This window comes from Rhinoderma darwinii, unplaced genomic scaffold, assembly GCF_050947455.1.
Source record: "Rhinoderma darwinii isolate aRhiDar2 unplaced genomic scaffold, aRhiDar2.hap1 Scaffold_921, whole genome shotgun sequence".
In the NCBI taxonomy this organism is placed as follows: domain Eukaryota; kingdom Metazoa; phylum Chordata; class Amphibia; order Anura; family Rhinodermatidae; genus Rhinoderma; species Rhinoderma darwinii.
Window position 1 is genome coordinate 23,937 of NW_027464494.1, and position 14,641 is coordinate 38,577.

Genomic DNA, 14,641 nt, shown 5'->3' on the forward strand with positions numbered 1-14,641 from the left:
CCTAGTGTCTGTGTCTCTAATGGCAGCCGGGGGTCTAATAAAGGCCCCCAGGTCTGCCTGGAGTGAATGCCTCCTAGATCATGCCGCAGGCATGACCTAGCAGATGCCTGTCCGTGTTAAACGGACAGGCAGTAATACACTGCAATACAAAAGTATTGCAGTGTATTATAAATGCGATCGCAGAATCGCATATTGTAGTCCCCTAATGGGACTAGTAAAAAAGTAAAAAAAAAGTTTAATAAAGTTAATAAAAAAAAAATTTGAAAAAAAATGAAAAACCCAGCTTTTCCCCTTACAAAATGCTTTACTATTAAAAAAACAAAATAAAGTAAAAAAGTTACACATATTTGGTATCGCCGCGTTCGTAACGACCCCAACTATAAATCTATAACATTATTTAACCCGCACGGTGAACGCCGTAGGAAAATTAATAAAAAACTATGGAAAAATTGCTTTTTTCTGTGAATACTAACTTTAAAAAAATGTGATAAAAAGTGATCAAAAAGTCGCATCTACTCCAAAATGGTACCAATAAAAACTACAAGTCGTCCCGCAAAAAAATCTCTCATACAACCGCATCGGCGAAAAAATAAAAACGTTACGGCTCTTCAAATATGGAGACACAAAAACAAATAATTTTGAAAAAAAAGCGTTTTTACTGTGTAAAAGTAGTAAAACATACAAAAACTATACAAATTTGGTATCGTTGCAATCGTAACAACCCGCTGAATAAAGTTATTGTGTTATTTATACCACACGGTAAACGGCGTAGATTTAGGACGCAAAAAAGAGTGGCGAAATTTCAGATTTTTTTCTATTCCCCCCCAAAAAATTTTTTATAAAAGTTAATCAATAAATAATATGTACCTAAAAATGGTGCTATTAAAAAATACAACTTGTCCCGCAAAAAACAAGACCTTATACAGCTATGTCGACGCAAAAATAAAAAGGTTATAGCTCTTGGAATGCGACGATTGAAAAACGTAAAAAATTGCTTGGTCATTAAGGTCCAAAATAGGCTGGTCATTAAGGGGTTAATGTATGCTCCAATATGTGGTCAGAATATCTAATAAAATACATTTTACACAGATCTGCCATTTATTTAGGGCCCTAAGCAGGGTTTGCGAACTTGGCAAATTGGGCTGCTTTCTTTGCAGCCTGGCGGTTTTTCATCTTAACAACCTGCCCAAACCTAGTTCGGCAGGTGGTCTTTGGGCAAGTTGTGAAATATTTACTTGTTATATAGAAGACAAAGAACAAGTACAGCCAGCAGGTGGCAGCATCTCCAACAAAGAGTCTCTGCTCTACAAGTGATGCTTCCTCTTGCTTAGACAGGATTCACCATAAGACAAGGAGGTGAATTATGCTGGGCGGCAGAGGGGCTGTCACTATATTTGGAGCACTGTGATTGTCAGTGTCTGGGGGCATTGTGGATGTCACTGTATTTAGGGCACTGTGACTGTTAGTATATTTGGAGACACTGGCTGTCTCTGTAATCGGGGACACTGTGCCTTTCACTGTATTTGGGGACACTGTGGCTGTTACTGTATTTCGGGACACTGGCTGTCTCTGTACTCGGATGCACTGTAGCTGTCACTGTAATCGGGGCCACCGTGCCTGTCACTGTAGTGGAAGACACTGGCTGTCATTGGATTTGGATACACTGTGGGTATTACTGTATTTGAGGATGTCTTGCAGTCACTTTTTATGCTAAAACCACATCCTATGTATATGTAATAAAATAGATAATGTATTTTTTACTATAATTTGTGAAGTGTATGTTTGTGATGTAAACATTGGACTACTTTAGATTTTAGTTTTGATTTTCAGACCTTGCAACTTTATGATGCTCCACAGAGACTGTATGAGAGCATGGGGGAGATTTATGAAGGGCATCACCCCAGTTTTCTGGCATTAAAAAGCCAAAAATTATGGCGCACGCCTTATTGCGGAATAATTTGCGATTTATTTGTTGTTTTGAAATGCTATTGCCACTTTAAAGAAAATGGGAGTGGCTTGGCAGGAGGGACAGCGCCACCCACGGTCCAAAAGATTTACTACAATTTACGTCACAAACTGGATTTTACTCTGTGGGACATGGCCAGCCGAAGATGCAACAAATTTATTAAAGGGGTTGTCCAGTTTTTATTTGTTTAATTTCTTTATAGAATAGGAAATCATACAGTTTTCTACTATACATGTATTAGAAATTCTGCTCACATATCTTTCTCATATCAGTGCAGTTGCCACTGTAAAAATAAGTAAATAATAATAATAGTATAGTCCATAGTAATGCATCCATGGGCTAACTGAATTGACTAAATACCGGGAGAGTCATGTGATACATTCACGCACGTGCGCACACTCCATGTGACCCCTGGCATTCAGGTAACACTGTCTAGGTATCTAAACCGTGAATAGCATTTTACTAAGCAACAGAAGTTAGGCCTCATGCACACGACCATCATTTTTATCCGCAATTACGGATCCATAATTGCAGGTAAAAATACTGACACATTGACCCCTTAATGACTGGGCCTGAAAAGACCTTAAAGAGGCTCTGTCACCAGATTATCAAATCCCTATCTCCTATTGCATGTGATCGGCGCTGCAATGTAGATAACAGTAACGTTTATTTATTTTTTTAAACGATCATTTTTGGCCAAGTTATGAGCAATTTTATATTTATACAAATGAGCCTTTCTAATGGACAACTGGGCGTGTATTGTGTTTGTAACATCTGGGCGTGTTTACTTGTGTTTGATGCTGACATACACTTCTATTCACAACGCCCAGCTAGTAAAACAAGTAAACACGCCCATATGTTACAAACACAATACACACCCAGTTGGTAATACGAGAAAACACGCCCAGATGTCCATTAGAAAGGCTCATTTGTATAAATATAAAATTGCTCATAACTTGGCCAAAAATGATCGTTTAAAAAAAAACAAAACGTTACTGTTATCTACATTGCAGCGCCGATCACATGCAATAGGAGATAGGGATTTGATCATCTGGTGACAGAGCCTCTTTAATCACCAGCTCAATTTTTCTGTTTTTGCCTCTCTGCGTTTCAGCAGCCATAACTTTTTTATTTTTTCATTGACGTGGCTGTATGAGGCCTTGTTTTATGCGAGAGAAATAGTATTTTTTTCCCCACAGTATTTTACGGCGTGAATATAGGAAAAAGTGATTCTCGGAATAGTTTTTTTTGTTTATTTTTTATCCCGTTCACGTTTCACGCTAAATAACCCATTAGATTAATTCTTCAGGTTATTACGGTCGTGTAGATACCTAATATGTGTAGGTTTTTTGTTTTTATTTAGTGTAGGGGCAATAAAATATATTTTATGCAAAATAAAGACTCTTTTTGGGACCTTTTTTATTTATTTATTTGTTTTGTTACTTTTTTTTTTTAATCCCATCAAGGGATAACTTTATTTGTAACTTTTATTTTTTTTTTACTTGTAATGTATTAGCATACTCCTGTACGCTAATACATTACACCGTGTCACTATGACACAGGCTGCTGATCGGGAAGCACAGTGGCAGCATAGTGTGCCCGAACAGCAGGCAAATGGAACAGACAGCCCTGGGGTCCTTTGTAGGTCCGCAGGGCTGACTGCAGAGGGATTCCCCGGTGTTTGATCGCATCACCGGAATCCCGGTGATGCAATCAAAGAGGGGAATTCCCTTTCATCATGCCGCGGTCACAGGCCATGGCGATCAAAGTGTTAAACAGCTGGGGTCTGAATGTTTGCCAACCCCAGCTGTGTTCAAGAGGCTTCTCTAGGATCAGGAGCTGTTAGTTACAGCTCCTGCTTAGAGGATGAGCGCTCACAGGAGAACTCATGAGCCTCCTCTACAGCGACGCCAAAAGACATCACTGTAGACTAAGCACCTGCACCGCCTGACGTCAAAAGACAGTGGGCGGTCGGGAAGGTATTAATGTCTATGGCCCGCGGACACCTTCCCGTATATTTACAGGAAGGTGTAAGGGCCGTAGAAATGAACTGCAAAATATAGGACATGACCTATTTTTTTAATTTACGGAACGTGCTCCTATACTTTATAAAGGGAGCACGACCCGCAAACGTGGGTGACAGTCCGTGGCCATCCGTGCCCGTAACTACGGACCGTGCACATGGCTACGGCCGTGTGCATGAGACTTTATAAGTATTCCCTCCTCCAGCAGCCTCTCATCATGTCTGTCAGTGTCTGTGTAGAAGCAGCTCTTACATAATACTATCTGTCTCCTCTATGTGTTTTTTTTTATTTTTTAAAACAGTTAACTTTATTAACAACACGATAACATTACCTAGAGACAGGCAGACATTTTAAATATCACCTAGAGACAGGCGGCCATTTTAGTAAATACATGAACAGTGATGTGGTTGGTCATCATTATTCTACCATTAGTCCTATTCACTTAGCCCATGGATGTGTCCTCTATGCGTTCCCAACACATGTATGTCATGTTAATGCTAGGTGTCACATGATGTATGTGTGTGTATGTAGAGGGGATGGTCACATGACTGGCACCATGTTTAGTCATATTCAGTTAGCCCGTGGATACATTACATAGGATCTGTGGCTCTACCATTCTACTGTGAGACTGCAAGGACATTCACCAACTTAAAACCAACTTGCCATGGACCTATTACACCATTATTTTACCTTAAATCAAACCAAAGACACCTTGTGTGGTAAAGTGGAAGTGGCCACAGCTTTATTATGTAAATATTTCTCTATTTAACCCCTTCCCGACATTTGCCGTATGGATACGTCATGGACAGCTAGTGCTTCCCGCATTTTGCCGTATCCTGAGTCGGTGCGGTGTATTACAGCTGACATCCGGCTGTATTGGCGGGGACCGAAATTAGCTTCGATCCCCGCTATTAACCCCTTAAATGCAGCGGTCAAAAACGATCGCTGCATGTAAGTTGTTTGCAGCTCATCGGAGCCCCAGCAATGAAATTGCAGGGGTTCCGGTGGCAGTCTGCCTAGCACGGAAAACTTCCATTATTATTGAAATAAAAAATAAACCATACATATTTGGTATCGCCGCGTCCGTAACGGCCAAAACTATAAAAATATTATTTTATTTATTCCACACGGTGAACGGTGTAAAAAAATAAATGTAAGAAACCATACCAGAATATCTTTTTCAGTCACTTTGCCCTACAAATATTGGAATGAAAAGTGATCAAAAAGTAGCATGTATCCAAAAATGGTACCTATATAAACTATAGCTCGTCTCGCAGAAAACAAGCCCTCATACAGCTCCGTCGACGAAAAAATGAAAATGTTATGAAGTTTTCTGCCATTTTACTGCCGCTCTAAGATCCCCCGCAAAGGGGCCTACTAAGTCTGTGTCGCCCAATGGCCCACATAAACCTGGAGCATGGCCTGTATATATATATATATATATATATATATATATATATATATATATATATATATATATATAGCTAGAACGACTAGTCACTCAGCTCTCATAGAACAGCAACACTGTGGAGCTGCAATGGTGACCACAAGCCACATTGCCCTGATACTATGTGATGGATATACACAACGTACCAGAGCAGTATTGTGTGTATTTTATATGACCAATATGTCATCCATCACAACAGCCCCACAGAGTTTGTTACCCATCTTTCTCAGGGGGTAGAATGCCAGATCTGCCTAGTCCTGCATTGATAAATCTCCAACTCCTATATCGTAGCATTACTAGTCAGATTTGCTAATCAGGAGCCAAGAATCCCTGTGAAGCTGCGATTAACACACCTGCCTTTTATGCAGTGATACATTTTACATACTGTACCTTAGCTAGCCAGATTTGTCTTTCAGGATCCCAGGAAAGCTGGGTAACAAACCATGTGAAGCTGTAATAGAGACTGTAGAATACTAAATCCCCATAAATAAATGCCCCTCCTCTCTACCAAATTGCACCATAGATAAGGCAAAGCCTTTCAGGGTACTGGGAAAGCTGGGTAACAAACCATGTGAATCTGTAATAGAGACTGCTAAACATTAAACCGAACGAAATAAATCCCGCTCTTATCTCTCAAATTGTGTCATATTTAGACAGATTTGCCCTTGAGGGTTCCAGGAAAGCTGGGTAACAAACCATATGGAACTGTAATAGAGATCTGATGAATACTTAATCCCCCTAAATAAATGCCCCTCATCGCTACCAAATTGCACTATATCTAGGCAGATTTGTCTTTCAGGAACCTGGGTAACCTGTATTCCGTAGGGGGACTTAGCGGACAATTTCCCTGCAGATTTTGATGTGAATTCTTGGAAAATCCACATATGTTACATACAGATTTAGTTGCGGATTTAGCAGCAGATTTGATGTAGGTTTCAGCCTATGCATTGCAAAGGCTGAAATCCGCAGTGAAAATCCGCTGCTTCTCCGCAACAGAATGAGCACGCTGCAGATTTGAAAATATGCAGAATGCTCCGCTGTTATTGCGGTCGTCTTCTGCTACATGTGGATGGGGTTTTGAAAACCCCATCCACTTTTGATGTACTGTAAACTGCTGCGGATTTGCGATGCAGAACCCACGCCGCAAATTGGCAGCAAAACTGCCACATCTGGACACACCCTTAGGGCATGAACAGATGTGGCGGAGATGCTCTGGAATTCCGCTGCGGACTTATTTTCCATTGCTTTCCACTGCTTTTTAGTTAGGTTCGTGCACACGTTGCGGAAAACTCCGCTGTGGACCATAGGCTGCAGTGCGGAATTTGGTGTCCGCAGCATACACTGGTTGTTGCGGACGTGGAGCGGACTTGTTGCGGACTCATTGCGGAATTTCTCCATTGGCTTCAATGGAGAGTCAAAATTCCGCAATTAAGTCCGCAGATGTTACATGTGTTGCGTAGCGTATTTGCTTTACGAACATGACATTTCTTCATTCTGAACGCCCGTAATCACGGCCCGTTATTAGGGCACGGGCTGGCCCATAGAAGTCTATGGGGCTCCCGTAATTACAGGTGACTACGTGTGTGCCGTCAGGAGATAGTCACTGTCCAGGGTGCTGAAAGAGTTAAGCGATCGGCAGTAACTGTTTCAGCACCCTGGACAGTGACTACCTATATAGATCGACGTGTAAAAAAAAAGAAGTTCATACTTACCGAGAACTCCCTGCTTCTTCCTCCAGTCCGGCCTCCCGGGATGACGTTTCAGTCCAAGTGACGGCTGTAGCCAATCACAGGCTGCAGCGGTCACATGGACTGCCGCGTCATCCAGGGAGGTCGGGCTGGATGTTGAAAGAGGGACGCGTCACCAAGACAATGGCCGGGTAAGTAGGAATTTATTTTACTAGGGAAGGGGCTGTCTCTTCTCTCTATCCTGCACTGATAGAGAGAAGGGAAGTACTTTCACCTCAATACGCAACGGCTAATCCGCATCAATTTAATGCCCATTTTAGGCAAAGCCGCAACAGAATCTGCAACGCAGATTATGTGCGGCATTGATGCGGACAGTGGCGGAAGAAATACGCCACGTCTGGTCATTCCCTTAGACTGGGTTTCCACAGTGCAGATTTGCTGCAGATTTTGTCAGCATTTTGTAAGCCAAAGCCAGAATTGGATCAAGGAGAGCGGACCTATAAGGCCTTCCCTTATATTCTCAATTCTTATATTTCTTCTATTTAGGTAACGTTCCTAGTTTTGGGTTAAAAAATACTTGCAAAATCTGCACAGTGAGTACCCAGCTTTAGGCCTCTTGCACCGCAGAAAGAACGGGCAAACTTTATTATGGCCGTGTTCTGTGGTCCGGGCTCATTGAAAATAATGGCCGCGGCCATGTGCATGGCCCGCGGTTTGCGGGCGGCTCGCGGCTGACAGTCTGCTGCCGGCCGACCCGAAAATCACTGCCGTGCACATGGCTACGGTCGTGTGCATGAGGCTTTAGGCTACACAGCATATCCAACCTTGAACCTGCAGGGAATTCCGCCTGAAAAAGTGCACATGGTGCAGATTTTCGGTCGGAATCTCCGCTGCAGAAACACTGCTTGAAAAAAAATTAAAAAAGCTGATAGTTACCCCTGGCTGTTGTCATAGCAACGCCTTCTTCCGTTTCAGTGCAGCCTGGCCTCCTGGAATGATGCTGCAGCCCAATTGACCACCACAGCCTGTGATTGGCTGCAGCAGTCACATGGGTTGAAACGTCATCCCAGGAGGCCAGGTGTCACTCAGAACAGAGAAACGCGTCACTATGACAACGGCCGGAGGTAAGCATTAGCGTTTTTGTGAATTTTGAAGCGGAATCGCAGCGTTTCCGCCACAAAAGTCGCAACATTTGCTATTTGTTCTAGGTTTCACTTCTGCAGCAAAAAAATTCATAAATTGACTTGCGGTGCAGAGTTTAAATCTGCAGCTTGTCAATTTATGCTGCGGATTTGTTGCTATTTTGTTGCGGGTTTTACCCATTGAATTGAATCAATGTGGAAAACCCGCAACAAAATAGCAACGGATTTGCAGCATAAATTAACATGCTGCGGATTTAAAATCCGCATCGCAGGTCAATTTATGAACGTTTTTGCTGCAGATTTTTACTGTAGCGTCTGCATGAGATTTGTTCAAATCTCATTCACTGTGCTGCTACTGTAAATGCTGCGTAATTTCCTTAGGCCTAGTTCACACTAAGATTGTTTGGCCCTGTTTTTGGCACGGAAACCACGCCAAAAAACTGAAGAAATCGCCTACCATTGATTTCAATGGGAGGTAGAGGAGTTTTTTCCTGCGAGATGAAAAAAAACACTTGCAGGAAAAAGAAGCGTCATGCTCTTTCTTCAGGCGTTTCCATCTCTGACCTCCCATTGACATCACAGCCGCCGTTTTTCCCATTGACATTTATGGGCAGATGTTCGGAGGCGTTCAGGCCATGTATTTTCAGCCGTTTTTCAAGGCGTTTACAGCCCGAAAAAGAGCTGAAAATAGGGTGAACATACCCTTAGTGTCACTTTTAACATGAGATGAGGAAGTGAGGATTGTTCCTGGGAATACTCCTGAAGGGCAGCATATTATAGGTAGACATCCGCTGAGCTATTATGTTAATACAGCACAAAAAATATTATAAAAAGAATACACATGTAAAGCTCTAAAGTGCTAATCAAAAGTGCAAGTTTTCTAGCGGGGACGTGATGCACAAAAAAGTTACACCTTGTCCTGCAAAAATAAAACAAGGCCTCAAATAGAAACTTAGACATTAAAATAAAAAAACGTTTATGGCTAGAAGGCAAAAAAATAAAAATGGCCAAGCATGCTGCAACCTTAATAAGTTCACAATTGTTCCAGTATAAGCCTACAGTAGTGATTCTGAATTCTATTGCCAACGTGTAAAATGGTATACGATGTGTTGTTTTTTTCTACTAACAGAGCTTTAAAATGTACATTTGTTTATAAAGCATAATGATCTGCTTTCAGTGCTCTATAAATAATTAAATTCTTCATGGATATTCATCTATAGCACTCACAGGCTTCTCCCTACAGATGACATCATAGTCTTCTCCCTTCAGTTGATGACATCACAGCTGATGGAATACTAAGGCATTGTGATGTGTCTTTTTTACAGACAAGCACCTGATGCAGCAGCACATATGTGTAGAGCAGTCTTCGTCCCATCAGATCTGTTCAGTTCTCAGACAAGACCACCATTTTCTTCATGCTACAAGATCTTCACATCATAATCACAGGCTCTGCAGGAAAGTTCACCGCAGGGAAGCAGGTAAAGACCATTCCAGTTTTGTATGCCAGGGCAGGGATTCACATTCAGACTTTCTCAAGGCCATTTTTACATGTTTCTTACATGTTTCAAGAGTTGCAGCAGTTTTCAAAACCATGTCCCCCTTTTCATATCTAATTATTGTATGGCCAATCAAGCTGCAGGACGTTCTTCCTCCTGAGCACTGCAGCAGCTTTCAATATACAATAAGCTAATGTTGATTTCTTTCCATGAATGCTGCTATATGTCAGAAACCTCCAGCATTTCCTGGAGGTCATAAGAACTTACTTAACAGCCTGGTGCACCCCTGATTGTAGTTATATAGCTACATGCATGACAAAAAGAAAAATTTAGACTATGGAAGAATACCAAATACAGCATTTTATGGGTAGAGATGCCCTCTAAGGCTGTGTTCACATCAGCGTTGTCTTTCCTTTGAGGGTTTCCGTCGGGGAAACCCCTCAACAGAAAGGCAAACGGAAACCTTAGCTTCCGTTTGCATCACCATTGATCTCAAGTGACGGAAACGTTGCTAATGGTTTCCGTTTGTCACCGTTGTTTCAGGGTTCCATCGTTGTTTTGACAGAATCAATAGCGCAGTCGACTTCTGAGGGCCTGATACTGAAAGCCAAAGATTTGTCAGAGGCAGTCATAAAAACCCTACAAAAAAGTAGTAAAAATGTCACTAACGCCATCTATGGGAACGTCTGGAAGAAATTCTTATCCTGGTGTGGCGACTCCTTTCCTGATGTTCATCATCCTAATATTGCACAGATATTGGACTTTCTGCAATCAGGCCTGGAAAAAGGACTAAAACCTAGCACCTTAAAAGTTCAATTATCCGCTATGAGTCAATTTTTTTTAATCAAGATCTGGCCTCCCATAGATGGATAAAAAGATTCTTTGTGGCAGCATCTAGATTATCTCCCAGACCTTGTGTAGTTCTTCCTCCTTGGGATTTAAACGTAGTATTGAGAGGTTTGATGTTATATCCCTTTGAATGTATATCTTCCTGTAAGATAAATCATCTCTCTTAGAAGGCAGCTTTTTTGATAGCTATACCCACAGCTAGAAGGGTAGGAGAAATTCAAGTCCTCACTATTGGGGATCCCTTTCTCAGAATCCTAAATGATAAGCTTATTTTCCATCCAGATCCCACCTTCTTTCCCAAGGTAATGTCAAACTTCCACATGTCCCAATATATAGTTGTGCCTTAATTTTGTCAAAATCCAACAAACAAAAAGGAAGAAGAGTTTCACACACTAGATGTCCGCAGGATAATCCTACAATACATTGAGTCCACAAACTTGTGGGGGAAAGATCTTAATCTTTTCATTCAATTCAATGGTCCTAATAAGGGAAAGAAGGTGGCAAAAAAGACATTGGCAAAATGCATTAAAATGGCGATCTGTGTATTTTATGAAAACCTCCACATGTCTCCCTCAGATCATCTGAAGGCCCACTCTACAGGCTTTATGTCAGTATTCTGGGCAGAAAGAGCGGATGCATCCATTAAACAGATCTGCAAAGCAGCAACCTGCTCATCCGTTCACACTTTTACAAAACATTACAGATTAAATCTGTTTTCAGCAAGGATCTTTCCGTTGGAATGAAAGTTCTCCAAACTGTAGTCCCCCCCCACAACCAATTATTTAATATGGGAATTCTCCTGTGGTGCTGTCATGGAGGGTGCCTTGAGAAAATAGAATTAGATTTACCGTTAATTTGGTTTCTAGTAAACCCTCCATGACAGCACCCTTATATTCCCCCCCTTTTATTTATGTTAATTACACATTATTTACACTTATTTTTCAGCAAGTAATAGATATATACAAAGCCCAGCAGCACTGGCTGTGTGTGGGTGCAAGCTCTGAGGAACAGACCAAAATTCCAAATACACAGAAATCGAAAAAATGAGCAGCAACTCCAAGGATTCAGGTGAAAAAAATCGGTACTTTATTGCCTGTGCAACGTTTCAGCTCTGTCCACTAGAGCCTTTCTCAAGCTTGATAAAGGCTCTAGTGGACAGAGCTGAAACGTTCCACGGGCAATAAAGTACCCATTTTTCAACTGAATCCTTGGAGTTGCTGCTAATTTTTTCGATTTCCATGACAAGTAATAGATATGTAAAGTTACCAGAAATGGTTAGTGGACATACACTGAGGAGAAACGGTGGGGTGGGACTATTTAACCTCTTCTGCTTTTTCCTGTCGATATTAGAGGCAGAGTCTTACCTCCTGTGGTGCTGTCATGGAGGTTTTACAAAAAAAACTAATTACCGGTAAGTCTAATTCTATTTTCTCCCACTGCTGGCCACTTCCACACACACCACTGTCCATTAAAATATGCTATGTACCCATATGAACGCATCTGTGAACAGTCTTAGCTTCTGATTCGATGCCGGCTACTTCAACCTTACTGCCACTCCAATAAAGTCCTCAAAAAATCTACCCCACACCTCAAAATCCTCTTTTGGGTACTTTGTTAACTAATTTTGTGAAAATCTTTTTTACTCACACTGAACTACGCTCAATACTCTTACAGAAAATCCTCCCTGTTGGTGTGACTGTGCATGCAAAGTTCAATTACCCTATCAGTGATTGCAACTCCTTCAACCTGACTCGCTCCTTGCCCTTCATGATTTGAAACGCTTGCTTCAGCACCTACACCTTATAATACCTTATCCACTGGCAATCTACACACTCTCTCCACCAAGTCAGTGCCAACTGCGGGTAGAAAAATGGAGTCTGGCCCAGAGGAAGAAGGGATCTGCTGTATGACGGATTTATTACAATTTACGCTGAGTGTAAATTATAGCGGAAATCTATGCTAGATCATAGCTGGTGCAGATTTTGGAGCACTGACAGCCCATGTTGTGCTAAATATATTCATAGCCGTGGGCTTCTTGGGGTCTGTTCACATCAAAGTTTTTATTTTCGTAGGAAGGTATACTTCGGGTGGAGTCCTGACATATACCTTCAACAGAAGTGAATGACGTATCCCACTGTATAGGCATACAATAGGATACGTCACCTGAACTCCACGGACACAGCGATACTTTAAGTACTAAGCTCAGGAAAGCCGGCAACGCTCTGGACAGGGATTCTGCTTTTGGAGGGAGCCCCTGACATCACTGTCCATATATGGACAGTGACGTTAAAGGCTTTGACATGCTGGAATCCCTGGCCAGAGCGTCGGCAATGCTGTGGTCGCGGATTCTGCTTCTAGAGGGAGCCTCTGATGTCACTTTTCATATATAGACAGTGATGTCCGGGGCTTTCAATTACGGAGTCACCAGCCAGAGCATCGAAAAGCGCTCTGGCCGGGTACTCCAGTCTTGGAAAAGCTCTTGACATCACTGTCCATATATGGACAGTGATGTTAGGAGCTTAAAAACTCAGAATCCAAAGCCAGAGCTAAGCTCTGGCTGGGGATTTTGCTCCTGGAGGAGCCTCTGACAACACTGTTCAAAAATGGACAGTTAGGTCAGGAGCTTTAAGATGCCGAAATCCTAAACCAAAACATCGGCATTGCTCTAGCTGGATTTCTCTCCTGGAGGGAGTTTCTAACGTCACCGTCCAAATATGGACAGTGACGTTAGAGGCTTTGAGATGTTGGAATCCACGACCAGAGTGTTGGCAATGCTCTGGCCAGGGATTCTGCTCCTGGATGAACACTTGACGTTACTGTCCGTACATGGACACTGATGTTTGGGGCTTTGTCATGCGAGAATTTCAGGCCAGAGCGTCGGTTCATCTCCTTGAAGGATCCCTTGATGTCAATGTCCAGATATGGATAGTGACGTTACGGGCTTTGAGATGCTGGACTACCCGGCCAAAGCGTCTGCAACGCTCTAGCCGGGGATTCTGCTGCTGTAGGATCCGCTGACATTACTGTCCATGTATCGACAGTGACATGAGGGGCTTTGTAATGCAGTGTCCAGGACCAGAGCATTGGCAAAGCTGTGCCTGGGGACTCGACTTCTAGAGGGAGCCCATGACGTCACTGTCCATATAAGGATGGTAATGTCAGGGGCCCCAATAGTGCTGGATTCCCTGGCAAGAGTGCTACCGATGCTCTAGGCCGGGGTCTGAATAGTTGAAAGCTTATTTCAGCGGGCTTCTATTTAATATTGGCGTATAAAGACGCCAGTCTAACTAAATTCCACTCATTGGTTTCATGCAACAGCGGGAGGTGGGGTCCTGCTGCTCGACAGATTAACTATAAATTACATCAGACATTGGCGTAAATTATAGCGGAAATCTATGCCAGATCATATCTGGCGTAGCTTTCAGTTTGTGGAGCCTTGACAGCCCAAGTTGTGTCAAATTTATTAAGAGCCAAGCTGATATGTAACCATGCTTCTTACGTATGTTTTAATATTGTGTGATTGAACGTCATATGCTAGACTTGATAAAAAGTTACTATTAAAATACAAACCAGACAGCTCCCTACCAAGTTAGAGTTTGAGAAGCTGAATACTATACTCTCCTGCTACTTTGCTTAAATGGTAAGCAAATAGATTATTTTCTTTCTCTACCTAAAATGTCAGAAAAAACACCTATATTGGAGATGGAAAGGACGGTTAGAGGGGAAAAGGAGGAGGCCGGTGTTTTTAAATTGCATTTTTTTCCTAGGTGTTTTTTATTCTATTTGCTGATAGTTTTGGCAAAGTAGCTCAAAAGTAGATGTGTTTATAATACGTGATTTTGTAAAGCAATGTAATGGGTCAAAATAAAGACATTATGGGAGACTTATTAAGCATCTTGCGGTAGTTACCTGACAGAAGAAAAGATGCAAATTATGTTGCATGCCTGTTTTGAGTAAAAATTATTTTTTAGGGAAAATTATGCTGCTTTCGCTTCTTTCAAAACAGGAAGTGGGTCCCAGCGGTAGGGG

At 42.0% G+C, this 14,641-nt stretch overlaps 1 long non-coding RNA gene across 1 annotated transcript; it reads left to right on the plus strand.

The window, feature by feature from the left end:
• Positions 1–1,323: 1,323 nt before the first annotated feature.
• Positions 1,324–12,834, plus strand: LOC142732865 (uncharacterized). The gene is made up of 4 exons (XR_012879706.1): positions 1,324–1,356; positions 9,593–9,745; positions 11,963–12,023; positions 12,287–12,834. It is a non-coding gene; the product is annotated as an uncharacterized LOC142732865 (long non-coding RNA).
• The last annotated feature ends 1,807 nt before the right edge of the window (positions 12,835–14,641 follow it).